Raw genomic sequence first — 19,057 nt, forward strand, 5'->3', positions numbered from 1 at the left:
TGGGGTGGTGACCCCACAGTATAAGAAGCTTTGCTCTAATGTCACTGATTGATCCTCAATTGGTCTGTCTTGCCCAAAGACTGTCAGTGAAGAATCACTGCCGGCTACCCTGAAATAGTCCACTGCCCCTCCCCCCCCATGTGGGGCAGTGAAGGTTAAGTGACTTGCCCAGGGTCACATAGCTAGTGTCAAGTGTCTGAGGCCAGATTGGAACTCAGGTCCTCCTGAATCCAGCGCCGGGTGCTTTATCCACTGTGCCACCTTGCTGCCCCCTGAAGTACTTTTGTTAGAATATTTACTAAGGGGGTGTAGTATGTAGAGTTGGTACAGATAGGCCACTCCTTCCCTTCTATATCTGTGATATGCTCTCTCTCAAGTGCATGTGGAATCTTGGGGGAAAATGGGATCAAGCTTAGAGATCACATGTAGCAAAGATGTAACTCATAGCTCCTGGTTTCTCTGAGACCCTTTCACTCATTCATGGGGTGCTCAAGAAATTCCTCTCAAGCACAGTGAACCTTCATAACCTGTCTTGGGCCAGGCCTTACTGCCAGCCAATCTGGAGATGCACTGGGAAGATGGGAAACTGCTGCCGTCCCTAAGGGTACTAGGCTAGGACACATGCAAAAACTAAAGTCTACCATCCTCCAAATTTTTCAAAGGTGGAAAGTCTTCCTCCAGTCAAAAAGGAGAGGGAGAGAGGAGACTTGGCTGAGGGCCAAAGGCCCACAGAGCCTTTTATTCCCCCAGGTAATTCCTTCACACTCCAATTTTTGGATTTAGCTTCTGATAATTTATAGGTGATCCCTGGGGTATACTTAAATTCCTTGACTTTATGAAGTTTCTTATGTAACGTGGAGGCCTTTTAGATTGTTCTTGATTGAAACATGTTTTCACCTAGTTAAGGTATCCTCAATAATGGGAAAGGGTGGTGGTTTTTACCCCATTATGTGAGGAAAGTTGCTGAATTATTCACCTAAAGATACCTTGCATTCAATATAATAAGCATTTATTGAATGCCTATTGATTCAGACACTGTACTAGGTGTGCAAAAAAACCCTGTCTCACCCTCAAAATCATTATATTTTCCTGGGGATGAAGGAGAGGAATTAAGTATATATACCTGATAATCTGAGGCAGGAGAGAGGACCTTAACAATTTGTTGTTAAGTCGTGTCCTGCTCTTTGTGAGCATATTGGGGATTTTCTTGACAAAGATACTGGAGTGGTTTGCCATTTCCTTTTCTAGCTCATTTGACAGATGAGGAAAACTGAGGCAATCAGGGTCATGTGACTTGCCCAGGGTCACACAGCTAGTGTCTGAAGCTGGATTTGAACTCATGTCCTCCTGACTTCAGGCTTGGTGCTCATTCCACTGCACCACCAAGCTGCCCTAAGAGTTGTCAGGGGAGGGTGAGAAATATTGGGAAAAAGCTTCCTTCCTCGAGGAAGTATCAGCTGAAGTGAGCTTTAAATGAAGTTAAAGATTTCAAATGGTAGAAGGGCATGCATTCAAAGACTTGCAAAAACCAAAATGGTGATAGTATATAGAGTCTGACAGACAGAAAATACCCCAACTTGCCAGTGAAAGGTAATAATGTGAAATAAGTGGAAAGTAGGCTGGAGCTGATTGTAAAGGTTTAAATTCTCAAGTGGGTTGTGTGTATTGTCTTGCAGAGGTGATAAAGACCCTGGAGGTTCTCAAGCAGGGCAGTGACATCAGGAAGGTTATTTTTTTTTGTTTTTTTTTTTTTGCAGGGCAATGAGGGTTAAGTGACTTGCCCAGGGTCACACAGCTAGTAAGTGTCAAGTGTCTGAGGCCAGATTTGAACTCATGTCCTCCTGAATCCAGGGCTGGTGCTTTATCCACTGTGCCACCTAGCTGCCCAGGAAGGTTATTTTGGCAACTGTATGGAAGATGAACTGGGTAAGGGAAGAGATGGGAAAACTGGGAGGATAATCATTAGGCATTTGCCATGGTCTGGAGAAGCCATGATGGGAACTCAGACTTGCGTGATGGCTTTGGGTGGAGAAAATTCAGTGTAAAGGTAGAACTGTCAAAACTGACTGGATCTAGAGGGTGAGGGAAGAGTTCAGGATGATTTAGGTTGGGTAAACTAGTGACTGGAAGGATGGCGATGCCCCCACAAAAATCAAGTTTACAGCAGGGGGTCAAGAGAGAAGTTGTGTTGTTTGAGTTTCCCTGGAGACATTCAGAAGCATGCTGGGGATATAGGAGGGGATCTCAAGAGCCTGGGCTGGATATAGACCCCTGAGACCTAGCTGCATGGAGATAAGGAGCCAACTGAGGTGGATGAGATCACTAAGAGAGGTTATCCAGGGACAGGGCTTTAAGGGATTCCCATAAATAGGAGAACTGTTTCATTCAGTTATTTATTACCTGTATGCAAAGGACTCCTCAATGTTTATCCAGACCCATCTCCCCAGCTTCAGTACAATACTTCCAGTGCTTGTTAGATATCACCACCTGGGCATTCTGACATTCTAAAACTGAACGTGTCAAAACTTGCTCATTCTTAATATTGTTTTTCTGTTGATGTCACACAGTTGAAACTCAGCAATATCTTTTCTCATTCCCGTCCCTTCACATCATTAGTTGCAGAGGCCTGTATTTCTACCTCTGAATGCCCTATCTAGGCAACCCCCAAAAGGAAACAGTTCAGTGTTATGGGGGAAATAGGGTGGGAGTTTGGGGACGGGGAGGGCTTCTTAGGAATTCCTCTTCAAAGAATTACACTCTCTCTTGCACACAAATCCAATTAGAATAAAGTAAATAGTTTATTTAGGGGTTAGGGACAGGAAACCAAGAGAGAAATCCTTGGACTTCTTCTCATGGGGAGAAGGCATGGCAGAGCCTGGCTCTGAGATACCTATCTCCTAGAGCAAGAGAGATAGGCAGATACTTTTATAGAGGACCAATGGTGGTCCGATGAGGTCATCTTCTTGACTGGAAAGTTCCCCTACTGGGGGAGGACCATCCCCCACTGGTGGTGGCTGGGGGAAGTTGGGTGAGGGGCGGCTTTGGATCTCTCAAGCCATCTCTCAGGTCCTCAAGCCACAAAGGCAGCAGCTACACCCAATCCCATCTCCTCAAGGGGTGGGGAAGACTGGTTGGGTGTGTCTGTCCTTTGGTTTAGTTTCTCAAGGAGAAGGTTCTTTTGATTTACCCCACAAAACTTCTGGGGTACCCGGGGCCATTCAAATGAGGTACTAAGGCCTACAACAATAGGTTCTTCTACCACATTCTGACATTGCAGGTTTTCCTCCTAGTTTTTCCTCTTTATCAGGGCATACTCTGTGTATATATGTGCTTCACACTCCCAGAAAAAAACGGAAGGAAAATTGCCTGGCCTTCCAGGCTCCCCATTCTGGGGTTTTTGTACATCATACTTGGTGTCAGCACACGTGATGAAAAATAAAAATCCCACACAGGAGGTAAAAGGGTTGAATGAAAAATAAAAGCACTTAATATCTGCTAGGTATGGTACTAAGAGCTGGGAATACAAATACAAAAAAGCAAGACAGTATCTGCCCACAAGTAGCTTACCATATTTTTATACATATTAATACATACATACATATATGTATATATATGCACATTATTTTTTGAGGACTTAGTTCATTTTATTTTCTTTAAGAACAAAAAAGATTATATATGAAAGCCAGACTCTCTTTTACACTATTTGGTGGTTGTTGTTTTTTTTGGTGAGGCAATTGGGGTTAAGTGACTTGCCCAGGGTCACACAGCTAGTAAGTGTCAAGTATCTGAGGCCAGATCTGAACTCAGGTACTCCTGAATCCAGGGCCGGTGTTTTAACCACTGCACCATCTAGCTGTTCCCTACACTATTTATTTTTAAAAAATAAATGCAATAAAAACATATTCCCTTCAAAACTGGCCTGCTTAGGATTCCTTCTGAACTACTTGATGGTGTGTGCATTAAAAAAAAATGTTGGGGGCAGCCAGGTGGTAGAATGGACCTGAGTTCAAATCTGACCTTAGGCACTTGATACTTATTAGCTATGTGACCCTGGGCAAGTCATTTAACCCCCCCCCATTGCTGGCCAAAAAAATTACACCCCCCCCCCAACTATTCTGCTTCTGTTTACTTCACTGTCACTAAATATTTACTAGGATTCTCTGAAATCATCTTTTCCAATTTCTTTTGGTGCAGTAATATTTTATTATATCCACACACAACTTGTTCAAGCCATTCTCTGAGCATCTAAAAATAATCTAAGGCACCCTCATAGATTTGAGTCTCCTCCACTGCCTTGAGAAGGATATAGTAGGACTGCCTAGTGTGTGTGAGGACCCAGTTGAGGGTATGTAACATAAATTTGTAGTGGAAACAGTCAGAATGGTAACATGATGTTCTCTACCTTTGTGCAGAAACACTTGAGTGGGTGAGAAAGGGATGAAAGGTGTGAATGATCCAAGGGTGAGGCTTGACTGGGTATAACTGGCATAAACTAAGAGGACTAGGGATTCCCCAGAATCCCCTGAACCCAATATCAAATCACCAGATTCTGTGGTTACTCTTTCAACCCATTTATGGTCAAGAGGAAGAAGAACTGTTTACTGCCTTTTTAGCTTTCTTCCTCTATGGAGGAACCATTCAAATCAGATATTAAAGAAATTCAAGTCATATAATCCTAGTCAGAGAAAATAACAGCAGAAGTTAAATGAGAAAATGGCTGTGAGTTTATGTGAGGGTAGGAGGGGTAGGGGAAAAGGAGTAGATGTTATTTCCACCCCCTGCACGAAATTGTGAATAGAAAACACAATCATCCAGGAATTCTGTTTAACAGAGGACAACATGCAGACAACAATACAGACTCACCATGAAGACTATCTCTTGGCTAGTGCTCCTCATAAACCCAATGACATTCTTCTAAGAAAAGCATTTTATCTTTTTACCTTTTTTTTTTTTAAAAGAAGGAAGGATCCTAGAATTCTGCTTCTGAGAACAATGTCCAATGTTCAGATTCTGACACAAATGACAAGACCAGGGACGGAATCTTCAGCTGCTTCAGTCACTTCAATAGGAAGCCTGGCCACCCTTGGAAGATCCTTCCCTGAGCTCCAGGCCTACTGTGGACTCTAAGCCCTGGGATCCGTCCAGACAGAGGAACTTGGCTGCCTCAGAAGGAAGACTTTCCATGCTGGTTCAGACCAACTTGTGATCAAGCACCAGGCCTGATGGAGATGGCATGATTTAGAGATAAGCACAGAGACATTCCAGCTGCCAGGGATTTGAGTTACTAAGGAAAAGCAACTCCCTTTTGCCTTCTTCTGTGTGAGCTAAAAAGGAGACAGGCAAAAGGTGAAAGGCAGGTAATCTGCCCTTTGCAGCTTGTAAGAGCATGAGTATTGTACATCTGTCACCCACTGCTACTTGTTACCTGATGACTTCCTACATTACTTAATCATCAACCACCTAAGAGCAAATTTTCCCACAAGCCTACCCATTCTCCCAAACTATACCCATTCCCACTAAAGTCTCTAGGATCCCTATTCCACACTGGACAAGCTTCCCACATGCTGGACCTCTTTCTCATACTCTTCTCACTGACTCAACCTCACTGAAATTTGTTTTTCCCCAGATGACACTGCACCCCTGGTCATCCCTTCATTTAGACCCTGGCGCACAGGTTCTAGAGGGGGGCTGGAATATTAATTTTGCTCCGTTGCCATTTCCAGGAGGTCAGTCAAGCTTTCAGTAAGCACAGACTTTGCCAAGCCAAGGGCTTACAAAAAATGTTGTAAAAGACAGTACCTGCCTTCAAGGAGTTTATACAAAGCATACCATAGATAGGATGAATAGGAAGTATTTAAGTGAGGGAAGGCTCAAAGATTTAGGGAATTAAGAGGGATTAGGGAAGAAGGTGGGGTTTTAGGTGGGACTTAAAAGCAAGGGAGCTCAGTAGCTAAGAATGGAGGAAGTGTTCCAGGTATGGGGGACAGACAGAGAGAAATGTCATTGGATTGAAAAGTACATGTCAGCGGGGCAGCTAGGTGGCACAGTGGACTCTGGCCCTGGAGTCAGGTAGACCTGAGTTCAAATCCGGCCTCAGACACTTAACACTTACTAGCTGTGTGACCCTGGGCAAGTCACTTAACCCCAATTGCCTCACAAAAAAAAAAAAAAAGAAAAAGAAAAATACATGTCAGGGAATGAGGTTTAAGAAGACTGGAAAGGTAGGAGAGGGATAGGTTCTTTAGGGCTCTGAATGTCCAACAGAACATTTTGTATTTGCTCCTGGAGGAAACAGGGAGCCGCTAGAGTTTATTGAGTGGGGGTGGGGTGATATAACCAGGACAATCACTTTAGTGACTGAATGGAGGATGGATTGGAATTCTGAGAAATGTGAGGTAGGCAGACCCACCAGCAGGCTATTATACTAATCCAGGTGTGAGGTGATGGGGGCTTGCACTAGAGTGGTGGCAGTATCAGAGGAGAGAAGTGGGCATATCCCAGAGATGTTGAAAGGTGAAATCAACAGGCCTTGGCAACAGAAATGGATGTGGGAGGTGAGAGATAGTGAGGAATCCGGGATGACTCCTAGGTTGTGAGCCTGAGGGGCTGGGAGGAGGGTGCTGCCCTCTATGGCAATAGGGAAGCTAGGAGGGAGGTAAGGTCTAGAGGGAAAGATAATATATCCAAAATAGAACTTATTGAGTTTATGATGTCTACTGTCTGAAAGCTGTCAGCACAGAGATGGTAATTAGGACCATGGGAGCTGAAGAGATGAGCAAGTCAAGCGGTATAAAGGGAGAAGAGAAGAGAGCCCAGGATAGAACCCTGAGGGTTACTTCCACCTAACCTCCAGTTCTAGGGTGTGATCTGGAGGAGGATCTAACAAAGGAGGCAGAGAAGGAATGGTCAGATAGGTAGCAGGAAAACCAGGAGAGAATAGTGTCCCAAAGATCAAGGAGGAGAGAGTGATCAATAGTGTCAGAGGCTGCAGAGGTCAAGGAGAATGAGGATGGAGAAAAAGCCACTTGGATCTGGCAACAAAGGGATCTTTAGTAACTTGGAAAGAGCAGTTTTGGTGGAATGATAAGTTCAGAAACCAGACTGTATGGGGCTAAGGAGAGGAAGTAGAGGCACCTCTTGTAGATGGCCTGTTTGAGGAGTTTAGCTCCAGAGGGCAGAAGAGATAGAAGACAGTAGTTAGCAGGGTTGGAAGGATCAAATGAGGATTTTTCCAGGATGGGGAGGCACGGGCATGTTTGTAGGCAGTAGGAAATGAGCCAGTAGACAGGGAAAGATTGAAAATAAGTGAAGGGGGCAGCTAGGTGGCGCAGTGGATAAAGCACCGGCCCTGTATTCAGGAATACCTGAGTTCAAATCGAGCCTCAGACACTTGACACTTACTAGCTGTGTGACCCTGGGCAAGTCATTTAACTCCCATTGGCCCCGCAAAAAGATCCAAAAAAAAAAAAAAAGAAAGAAGAAGAAAAAGAGTGGGGATGGCAGAGGGGAAAGTCTATTTGGAGGAGATGGGATGGCTTGAAGAAGTAGAAGTTTTAGCCTTGGTAAGGAGTAAGGCCCCTTAATCATGTGAGGCAGGAGTGGAGGAGAAAGTGGCAGAAGGTATCTGAGTGATAGATAAGGAAGAGGGGAAAAGAGGGAGTACACAGTAAATGGCCTCAATTTTTTCTATAAAATCAGGCAGGTTTCTCTTGATGATGAGTGAGATGAGCAGAACTAGAAGAACATTGTACACAGTAACATCTACATTGAGTGTTGATCTACTGTGATGGACTATATTCTTCTCACCAATGCAATGGCACAGAAGAGTTCCAGGGAACTCGTGATGGAAGAGGATCTCCAAATCCAGGAAAAAAAAAAAATCAGGCAGGTTTCTCAGCTGAGACAAGAGGAAAGCGCGGGAGGTTTGAGGAAGAATAAAAAGGTTGGGAAGAGCCACTGTAGAGAGTGGGATAGGGAGTTGATAAAGGAGATATATTCGGACTGCCTCGCAGGCATGAAGGCCCAATTGAGGTTATAGAACATAAATTTGTAGTGGAAGTGGCTAGAATGGTTGTGTGATTGGGTGAGAAAGAGATGAATGGTGGGAGTGATAGAAGGCTGAAGCTTGACTGGGTATAACTGTCATATGCTAAGAAAACTAGGGATTCCCAAGTTGTTCCCCAATTGAGAAATGGTCAAAGGATATGAACAGGCAGTTTTCAGATAAAGAAATCAAAGCTATCTATTCCCATATGAAAAAATGCTCTAAATCACTATTGATTAGAGAGATGCAAATTAAAACAACTCTGAGGTACCACCTGACACCTATCAGATTGGCTAATATGACAAAAAAGGAAAATAAGAAATGCTGGAGAAGCTCTAGAAAAACCGGAACACTTGCATTGTTGGTGGAGCTGTGAACTGATCCAACCATTCTGGAGAGCAATTTGGAATTATGCCCAAAGGGCTATAAAGCTGTGCATACCCTTTGACCCAGAAATACCATTACTAGGTCTTTTACCCAAAGAGATCATAAAAAGGTCAAAAGGACCAACATGTACAAAAATATTTATAGCTGCTCTTTTTGTGATGGCAAGGAATTGGAAATTGAGGGGACGCCCATCAATTGGGGAATGGCTGAACAAGTTGTGGTATATGAATGTAACGGAATACTATTGTGCTGTAAGAAATGATGAGCAAGCAAATTTCAGAGAAACTGGAAGAACTTACACAAACTGATCCTGAGTGAGATAAGCAGAACATTATACATATATCAACAACACTGTGTGTTGATCAACTGTGATAGACTTGACTCTTCTCAGCAATACAGTGGTCCAAGATAGTTCTAAAGGACTTATGATGGAAAATGCTCTCCAAATCCAGAAAAAAAAAGAACTATGGAATCTAGATGCAGATTGAACCATACTATTTCTATGCTTTTTGTTTTTCTTTTTTGAGGTTTTCCCTTTTTGCTGATTCTTCTTTCATAGTATGACTAATGCATATATAACCTATATTACATTGCTTGCTGTCTTGGGGAGGGAAGCAAAATTTGAAACTAGAAATCTTATAAAAACAAATGTTGAGAACTCTTTCTATTTGTAACTGGAAAATAATAAAATACTTTTATGAATTAAAAAAAGACTAGGGATTTCAGAGAGTAGGACAGTGTAGAGCTGAACTGGTTGACAGACATGAGTATATCTGTAGGCAGCAGAGAAGGAGTAAAGATGATACTTAGGGCAATCTGTTTAGAAGACAAGGTGTAGAGATGATTAAGCGTCTGTACCAGTGTGTACAAAGTTTGCCTGGATAAGTAGAAGGTTGTTGCTCAACTTCTTCTCCTTTTCCATCTACTAAATCAAAAATTTCCCTTATTGCATGCAGGCCTCCAGGCCATTTGCTCTCCTTTCTCCTGGAGTTCAGCACTTGGCTCACCATCTTCTCTGCAGATCCTCATTTTCATTAAATCCCATCAGCTACTCCTTCATTCCACTTCAGCCAAACCCTGGAACGTGACCTACATCCTGCTTTTCACCATTCCTGATAGATGCTCTACTTCTTTCACGAAAAATTATGATCTTCCTTAATCTGAGTGTAACTTCCTATCTATCATTCCTTCTTTCCTTATGTCCCACTATCCTATAAACTCATTCTTTGCCCCCACTTTGACCTCTGATTTCTCTACCCCTTAGTACATCCTTAGGGCATTACACTGGTTCTACATTTTCCTCTCTCCCCAACTTCAATTTTATAATTACAACTCTATGATGCTTTGCTCCCTTGTCTTGTTATTGGTATCTCTTGCTGAACTCCATCCTTGGATAACTCCCAACTCCTTTCGCCCTCCTATTCCTGGGATGCTGGAGGAAGTTGCACAACTGATGACTAGGTACACTATTATGTTATTACACTGGGACTGCCTATTGTAGCAAAGCCATCATTTTATTCCTCCTTAACTGATTTCCATTTTGCTCCCTATAGAAGTCATTCCAAATCTTTGCTTCTCAAGCCCTCTACTCCCACAATCTTTTAGCTATGGACCTTACTTCTTACTTGACTAAGAAATTTGAAGCCATTCACTATGAGCTTCCTCTTCATTCTCTACTTTCTATCCCTTACCGTTCTCTGATAATGAGGCAGCCAGACCTTTTCCTGGCTAATGCCAACTTCAACATATGCTCTTGATTCCATTCAGTTTCTTCCTCTCTTTTCTAGCAGATGATTCCATCAAACATCCTCATTTGAACGTTCCATCTTCCCCTCTCTACTGGTTCCTCTACATTCCCAAGTCACCCCTATCTTTAAAAACCTTCACTGGACCTTACCATCCATTCAAGCTATTGACCTAAGTTTCTCTTTTCTTAATCAAACTCCTAGAAAAAGCTGTCTACCCTCACTCCTGTACTTCCTCACCTATTACTCACTTTTTTTTTGGTGAGGCATTTGGGGTTAAGTGACTTGCCCAGGGTCACATAGCTAGTAAGTGTTAAGTGTCTGAGGCTGGATTTGCACTAAGGTCTTCCTGAATCCAGGGCTGGTGCTTTATCCACTGCACCATCTAGCTGCCCCCATCACTCACTTCTTGATTCAGCTTCTGACCTTACTATTCAACTAGTATCCTCTCCATAATCAACAGTGATCTCCTTAATTACCAAGTCTGATAGTCTATCTCTCCATTTTGATCCTTCTTCACTTCTCAGATGCATTTTCTACTGCTGATCCCCTTTCTCTCCCTGGGCTTTAACCCCATCTACCTATTTCACTGCTCCTTTTCAGTTCTCTAAATAACCCAATCTACTCCCAAGGGTTTAATTAGCATCTCAATGTAGATGATGCACAGATCTGTATATCCAGCAGAGATATCTCAAATTGAACATATTCAAAACAGAACTCCACATTTAACCTTTCCCCAAACCCACTCTTCTTTTCTCCCAGGTTCATAATCTGAGTGTTCTCCTCATTCCCTACATGGAATCACTTGCCAAATCCTGCCCAAAATCTCTCTCACACTTAACGTCTTATCTCTACAAATACAACAAACACACAAGTTTGAACTCTCATCACCACTAATCTAGATTATTACAAGGCCTCCTAAATTGGTCTTGCTTCCTTTGCCCAATCTATTTTCCACACAGCTACCCAAGTGATTTGCCTTAAGCTGAGATCAAAACAAGTCATGCCCTTAATTCATCCAGGATGAAATAGGAACTCTGTTTAGCTTTTAAAGCCCTTCCCAACTCGGTCCCATTCTGTTTTCCTAACACTCCTCTCTTCCCCTTTCACTTTGGACATGATTTCCTTTCTTGCTACTGTAGAGACCAAGTTGGCCAAACCAGTTTTCTCTGTTATACACACATACTCCATACCCCCCACCCCACCAATCTCCCTGTCTTCAATGGCTTTGCATTGTCTGCCCAAAATGCCTAGAACACACATCTTTCTCACCTGCACTTCACAGAATCTTCTTCTTTTTTGAAGAGAAGAATACTTCTTTCCACCTGAAACCTTTCTTTTTCCCCAACTGCTAGAGTGTTCCCTAATTTAATCTGGTGCTCTTTTAAAAATCATTTCCATCAATTCCTCTCCTTCTCCACTGCCTCTCTTCTAGCAAGTATACTTAAACAACTCCACTGGCCATGTCTGAAAACAAATGCCTCACTCTCTACGGTGGATCTCTCTCTTATTTCCTTCCCTGCCCCTCTCACTGTGTATACATATACACATGTACACACACATATAGACACTTATTGGTTGAGTTTTGCTAAGATGGAAGAGGCAGTCACATATTTCTCAGACATTTGCAGTCTGGCTTCTGACCTCTTCATTAACCTAAATGGCTCTTTTTGGTGTTACTAATAATTTCCTAATTGCCAAATCCTATGAGTTATTTCCAATCCTCATATCCTTCTAGATCTCTCTGGAGCATCTGACATGCTGATTATCTTCTTTTCTTGGAAATTCTCTCTAGCTTTCCTTCCCTTCTGTTTGATTGTTTTTTCTCCATCTCCTTCACTGATTCACCATCCATGTCACAATAGCTCACTGTGGGTGTACCACAAGGCCCTGTCTTTAGAACCTCTTCTCTTGTCTACAATCTCACATGGTGACCCTTTTACCTCAGCAGAGCTCAATAACCACCACTCGGCAGATAAGAGCCAGATCTATATGCTCAACCCAAGAGTCCTATGCTCAGTCCTGCATCATCAGTTGTCTATTGGACATTTCTAACTGGACAACCTGTGGGCATCATATTCAACACGCACAAAACAGAACCAATGCATGCACTTCACAGTGCAGACACACTGGCCTACTCGCTGTTCCCTGTATATGACACTCCACCTCTCCTTTCTGGTTATCAGTGTCTTCTATGCCTAGAGGGTTCTCTCTTCTTCCTTTGATTCTTGGATTCCCAGCTCCCTTAAAAGCCCTGCTTAACTGGCTCTATGTCCAACTTTCCCTGAGCTCAGTACTACCTCACATTACTTTGTTTATGCTTTATTTTTTACTTTATTTGGACATATTTCTTCTGACAAAATGTAAGCAAACCAGATAACATATGTACAGTGCTTTGCAAAAATCATGGTGCTATATAAATAGTAGCTATTATCATTAATGAAAACTTCTTAAGGGCAGGGACTACTTCCTGGTTGTTGTATCTCCAGTGCCTGGCACAAAATACTTTGAATTACTAAATGCTACTTGACTGATTTCGCACACTAGCAGGTCCTGAAAGAGCAGCAATGGTCTGAGCATCCTAGAAACACTGCCCAATGGCCTGGCTACTTGCTTTCTAGTTTCCTTTCTCTCGCTCTCTTTTTCATCACCCAATTATCTAAATAAAACCATTAGAGTGAGAATGAGGGGCCAAGGAGGGGGAGATAGAGGATAAACTAAGGTAATGTGGGTAGCAGCAAGAGGCCAGGGGTCTGACTCAGTATGTTAATTTTGTAGGCCAAGGCCCTGGAAAGCAGATTACTAGCTTATTACCTTTTTTGTGTTGAAGCCACCTGCTTTCCAAATAATACTGAATACAACTTTCAAACTCTTTTGGTGTGTAATTGTAAACTTGGACGGGAACAAAGGGGTCTAGGTTGTCAAAACCTTCCTGGAGGTAAAAATAACAAAAACAACACAAAAAACCATAATGTTAGCTACATGACATGACACCAAGGAGAAAATGAAAATTTACTCCTTCATGAAACTAACTGCTGCTGACACAGTAACAACAGTTTGCTTAAAATAAAGGGGAACTAGGGCTTGAGACAGAATGGGTGAATCAGGAGTTTACTCAACTAGATCATAGCATCACAGGCCTTAGCATAAGAAGGGAACTTTGAGATCACTTTTATGACAATGAAGCATTTTACCCACAATGAAGAAGTAACTTTTATTTACCTTTCCTAGCAAGTCCTGGGGCAGATAGGCAGCTCTGGGTTTGAAGAGAGAGCCAGTTTGGCTCAGACTCACCACAATAGCCCCTCCATGCTGAAACAAAGAAGGAAAGAGATGAACTGTTTTGGCTCCAAGGAGAAAACACACCATAATCACCAGATGATGGCCACACCTCCCTGGAATGACACATCTGGATACATCCCTGGAATGGGCATTAACTCCAGGTTCTTGTTTGGCCCCTGATTTATTGATCTTGTACAAATCACTGAACTGGAGTCCTCTGTAGAGATAGCAGGGCAACAAGTGAGAACAAGAAAGGTATCTGAGCAATATCAGCCCAACAACCACATCACTCACTCCTGTTTAACAGAATGGAAGAAAGGAATCCAAAGCCCTGGATTCTGATCTAGAGTTTGAATAGGCTTAGGTCTGATATTACAAGATCCTAGTCATCAACCCTTAAATCTAAACTTCTCATTTTAGAGATGAGAAAATCAAGGCTGAGGTAGGTTCAGTGAGGTACCCAAGCCACCTACATGTCTCTGCTATGAGAAGAACTTCCTGATCATAACAGTAGAGTTAGATTAATGTTATTAATTGGGGCTATGGACTATCTAAAACAGGTTTTTTTTCTTTTTTGTTTTAAAACAAGGGTGGTAAGGTAGCTGCCTAGGATGGATTAGTTACCATCTTCCTTCCTCTTGCACTCACCCAATCATTGGTCACCATTTTCTTCACATTATGAACAAGTGTCAGCTCCTCTGGGGCAACCTGCAGATCAGGCAAAAAAAAAAAAAAAAAAAGACAGACCATCTTTTACTTGTTATGGATATAATTTGGAATAATTTAACTGATAACAGAAAAGAAGATTTGTACTCTGCTCCTTTCCCCCTCACAACAAGTTTTCTAAGAAGGCTGGCATATAGTGACTGTGCTGGACTTGAAAACAAATCTCAGGGCATTTCTGAGCTCATTAGACTTCTGGAGGGACTATGGGATTTCTAGGGTTGGGGAGAAGACCAAGGGAAAGGCAGGAACAGGACTTGATCGCTGAAGCCAACAAGTAGGGATGATATAGACTTTCTCTTTGCACATTCTCTAAACCAGGGGTTCTTAGGCTGGGGTCCATGAATTTGGATGGGAAAACTTAGATCTTCTTTCAATCTAATTGGATTCTTTTGTAATCCTATCTATTTTTTTTTTCGTTCTATGAAGACATCTATTGAGGTTTCAGACTGCCCATAGAGGTTCATAACACAAAAAAGGTTAAGAAGTCCTGCTTTAGACTACTTAAAATAGCCAGATCTGGTAGACCTGTTGATAAGGGACAGAATTCCCCTCTAAACCTACTACCAAGCACAGTATCTGGCTGTAATAAATACTTGTAGGAGTGTAATAAATACTTAAATGAATTAAACTAAAACCACCTCCTAGCTTTGATGACTCCCCTATCCACTTATTTTATTTAACAAGGCAATGAGGGTTAAGTGACTTGCCCAAGGTCACACAGCTATTAAGTGTTAAGTGTCTGAGGCTGGATTTGAACTCAGGTCCTCCGGAATCCAGGGCCGGTGCTCTATCCACTGCGCCACCTAGCTGCCCCTCCCATATCCACTTATAAAAGACAGTTCTTTCCTTTGTGTCCTCTTCAAAATATTTTTCTTCAGTTTTCAGGGTTGAGACCCTTGATCCCTTCTTTCTTTGACTAATCTATTCCCTGTAAAGTAATTAGGGGCTTGCCATTCCCAGAGATAGAGGTGCTTCAAACTTCACTATTTGCACTGAACAGTAATTCATAGATTACTAGGGCAGGAAGGTACATCAAAAAATCAAGGGGCAGCTAGGTGGCACAGTGGATAACGCACCGGCCCTGGAGTCAGGAGTACCTGAGTTCAAATCCAGCCTTAGACACTTAACACTTACTAGCTGTGTGACCCTGGGCAAGTCACTTAACCCCAATTGCCTCACCCAAAAAAATAAAATATCAAGACCATGACCCTGCCACTGGGATTAGAAGGGTGTTAACATTTTGGGATGAATGAATTGAGAAACAAGATTTTTCTACCAGGCTTTTGTCTTCTTTTTTCAGTGTGGTCCTTCCCCAGAGAGCATTGATACCAATCCACTGCCACCAGAAGGAGAAAGGAACCTGAAGAACTTTGCCTCTTTAGCTCTTTCATTCCAATTCCAACAGCGTAGCTGGCATTTTTTACTCGAGTTAGGCCCTGTCAGAGATACAGAGAGGGAGTCTTAGTGAAGGTTTTCTTTGATAATGAGAAGGAACAAGAATGAAACTGAATGCCCTTTGTTCACCTGCTCAACTGTTTCTTCAAGGGGTCTACCCTCCTTTAGGCTGTCCCATTTGTTCCAGATGTACTTCTGCTGGATTTTGATCTGAAAAAGAAAAAAGTCCTTCAGGCTAAGAATGAACTTGAGTGCAGTAGCGTGTGGGCTACATATTAGTCTTTGACTTTTCTTGTCACTGACTAAATAAATTTACTTGGCCAACTCTATACACAATTCTTGTCTGTAATGTGGGCATAAACAACAGTTGTGAACCCACTACACAAAAGGAACGTAAATTGTGGCTTTATTATCTTCATAGGTTCTCCTTATGAGATGACAAGGATGGCAGAGGAAGTTTGTATATGAAAGCTCCATGTGGGAAAAAGAGATTTTTTACTACCTAGCTGCCCCCAGAAAAAGAGAGATTTAAGAAATTCTCCTAAACTAAATTTCTAGAAGTAGTGACCTGGTTCAGGAATCACTCATTTGAGGTTTTTAAATTCTTTAGTGAGGATGAGGCTTTCAGAAGTTGATCATAATGTTCTTTCTTGTAGGTAGATTCAGAAGATCTTGACAATTTTTGACCCAACAGTGTTCTAGGAGAAGTCACAAGAAAGTTAAGTAAGGATCTGACAAAAATGAGCTACTGACCCACTGAAAAGAATTAGACTCTGCTGCTTTCATTCTGGGAAAACCCTTTAATTTCTGATTCAGCTATACTGGCAAGTCTTCTCCCATTAGGACTTAACTTCTTTGGTTCCTCTTTGAAGGCAACATTATCTTCATCGTCACCTTTACAAAGTGACTGAGCTACTTTGCATGATTCCCTATACCAAGCCACTTGAAAGATAATGATACCTGTTTTTTTGGAAGCTTACTATCTAACTCAGACTATGTTGGTGAAGACAGCATTGAATGAGGACCTAAAGTAAATGCAAATAAAGGGAATGTTGTAAGGTTAAAGAACACTGGATTCTGAGTGAGAACTTCTGGGGTCAAAACCCCTTACTGGTGCATGGCCCTGGACAAGTGCTTTAAACGGTTTTCTCATCTACAAAATGAGAGGACTGTACTAGATAATAACTAAGGTTCCTTCTTGCTCTATGATACATGATCCAAATGTAGGTCCATTAAGTCCAAAGGGTGGTATCCATTTAGTGAGGGAGTGATGTCATGTCATTCACCTTGACAGAAACATGCCCCTTACTTACCACCCATGGGAGGAGCTCAAAGGATACTCAAAAAAGACATGTCATGAGAACAAGGCTAGAGGCAGCTCAACGGGCTGGTAATTCATCCTCCTAGGCACTAAATACCAGAAGAGGGAATGCTTGTTGAGACAAATTTATGATTTTGAAGGCCTCCAGGGAATATTTATCATCACATTTCCCTCTCCTTACAGCCTGGTTTGTCCTCTATTCAGTGAGAAATCATGATGAAAAAGCTCAGACTTTTCTGCTACCTTCCTGAAGAAGCCTTCTCCTAGTGCCCTTCAGTAGATTAAAACCACAGGGTAACAGAAAGACTGAGAGATGACCAAGAAGATCTGAAACACTTACCATTTGGATCATGTATTATTAGCCAGTCCTGTTCTGCACAGAAGTGAACTGCATGGCAAAGAGTAAGAGTTTTTCCTGTGCCCTTTTCTCCATCTGAAGAACCCTCTGTCAAAGAAAACACTAGACACAAGACCCATTCCAGCTCACAAAAGCAATCTCCTATTTTCCTTGTCCCTTCGTTCAGGGAGAGCTGCCAGAAGGATGCAGAGGACATATTGGATAGCAGGGTTGGCAAAGTTTGTATTTTTCAGGTAGTGCAGGAGCTCTAGGGCTGGCTCCCACACCAGCAGGCAGGCTTCATTGAAGGTCTTCACCTAATGAAGAGTGGAAGAAACAAAGAATTTCTCAATTGCTCTCAGCAGACACAGTGTACCTATATTAAGGAAACTTAAGGGACCAAAACTTGGCTAATTTTATTAGTACAGTTTAAGTAAAGTATGTACTATATTTTAAAATTGATCCAGAACATAAGAAAGAGGTGAAGAGCAAAACACTCCATAGCAGGCAATGAAATAGCTAGCCCTTGATTGTTCTCATTGAAGGATGGAAGGAGGAGGAAAAGAGGGATGGCGACAGGGCAGGGACTGTATTGATAACTGAAACCTATAAACAATCCATATACATTATGTTGATTAGCATTCACCACCTCTCTATCCAAAACCATCCTAAGGGCCTCTCAGAAGTAGATATAAACAACCAAATTCATGATATAAGCAACTGATGGCCTATAGGCCATTTCTGTGACTACTGGCACGCACCTGAGACACTATGAACCTGGGGGAGAGCAATGTTTGTGGCTAACAGAATTTTCTCTGCAAAGCCGACTGGTCCCCATTCAAAGACTGGACCTGTGCTGCTAACCTCACTGACATGTTTCCAGTAAAAACTGAAATAATGGGATGAACCAAAAAATTGTAGTAGAGAAGCCAGAAAACAGTGGCAAAAGGAAAGAAAAATGAGAACAATTGAGTGTGGGCAATTGTCACACTGAAAAGAATTCATCTCCGAATTTGATCTTGATTTTATTCCTCTAAATGTATTTAAAATATAAATTCCCTTACAGGGCTAGAAAAGAACACGTAAGTAATTCAAAATTATATGTAACTTTATGCTTTTAAGAAAGAAAAATAGCATTTTACACATTTAAGACTATTTGGATTGTTTTTTTGTTTGTTTGTTTGTTTTTGGTGAGGCAATTGGGGTTAAGTGACTTGCCCAGGGTCACACAGCTAGTAAGTGTCAAGTGTCTGAGGCCAGATTTGAACTCAGGTCCCTCCTGACTCCAGGGCCAGTGCTCTATCAACTGCGCCACCTAGCTGACCCTTTAATTGTTGTTGTTTTTTTAAAATACAGTTTAGGTGATAATAAAATTAACAAATCTAAATTCATGTAATTGGCCAATAAACCAAGACATTTCTACACTGAGTGTTTTTCTGAAAATGAACCCTGATGAAAATACTTTTAGAGAAGGGAATGACTGCAGGAAGTAGCTGTGAGTAAAGCGCATTCTCCAAATAGTATCTAATATATGACTTATTTAAGCCAAGTAAGGAGCATTCCTTATGCCTTTGTGTAACATCTGGTCATGAATGTTTCAGAACGTTTTGTAGTGCTGAAGAGCTCTGTTAGGATCTCTTAGACTTGGTGAACTGAGCAGCTGTAGTCTTGTCAACAGCATTTTGAATGACAAGGATGTCCATAGCCTACAATTAGTTCTTTCATGGTATCTTTCTGATTTTTAGAATGACACAATCATGTAGAAACACCAAATTCTAACTTCTAACACTTGTTTGTTATTTTATTAATAAATTAGAGCA

The 19,057-nt window shown here is 41.9% G+C and overlaps 1 pseudogene; it reads right to left on the reverse strand.

Annotated features, from left to right (window-relative positions):
- Positions 1–4,701: 4,701 nt before the first annotated feature.
- On the reverse strand, positions 4,702–18,747 carry LOC122754753 (annotated as a pseudogene).
- Between the last annotated feature and the right edge of the window lie 310 nt (positions 18,748–19,057).

The sequence above is a fragment of the Dromiciops gliroides genome, chromosome 4 (genome assembly GCF_019393635.1).
Source record: "Dromiciops gliroides isolate mDroGli1 chromosome 4, mDroGli1.pri, whole genome shotgun sequence".
Taxonomy (NCBI): Eukaryota; Metazoa; Chordata; class Mammalia; order Microbiotheria; family Microbiotheriidae; genus Dromiciops; species Dromiciops gliroides.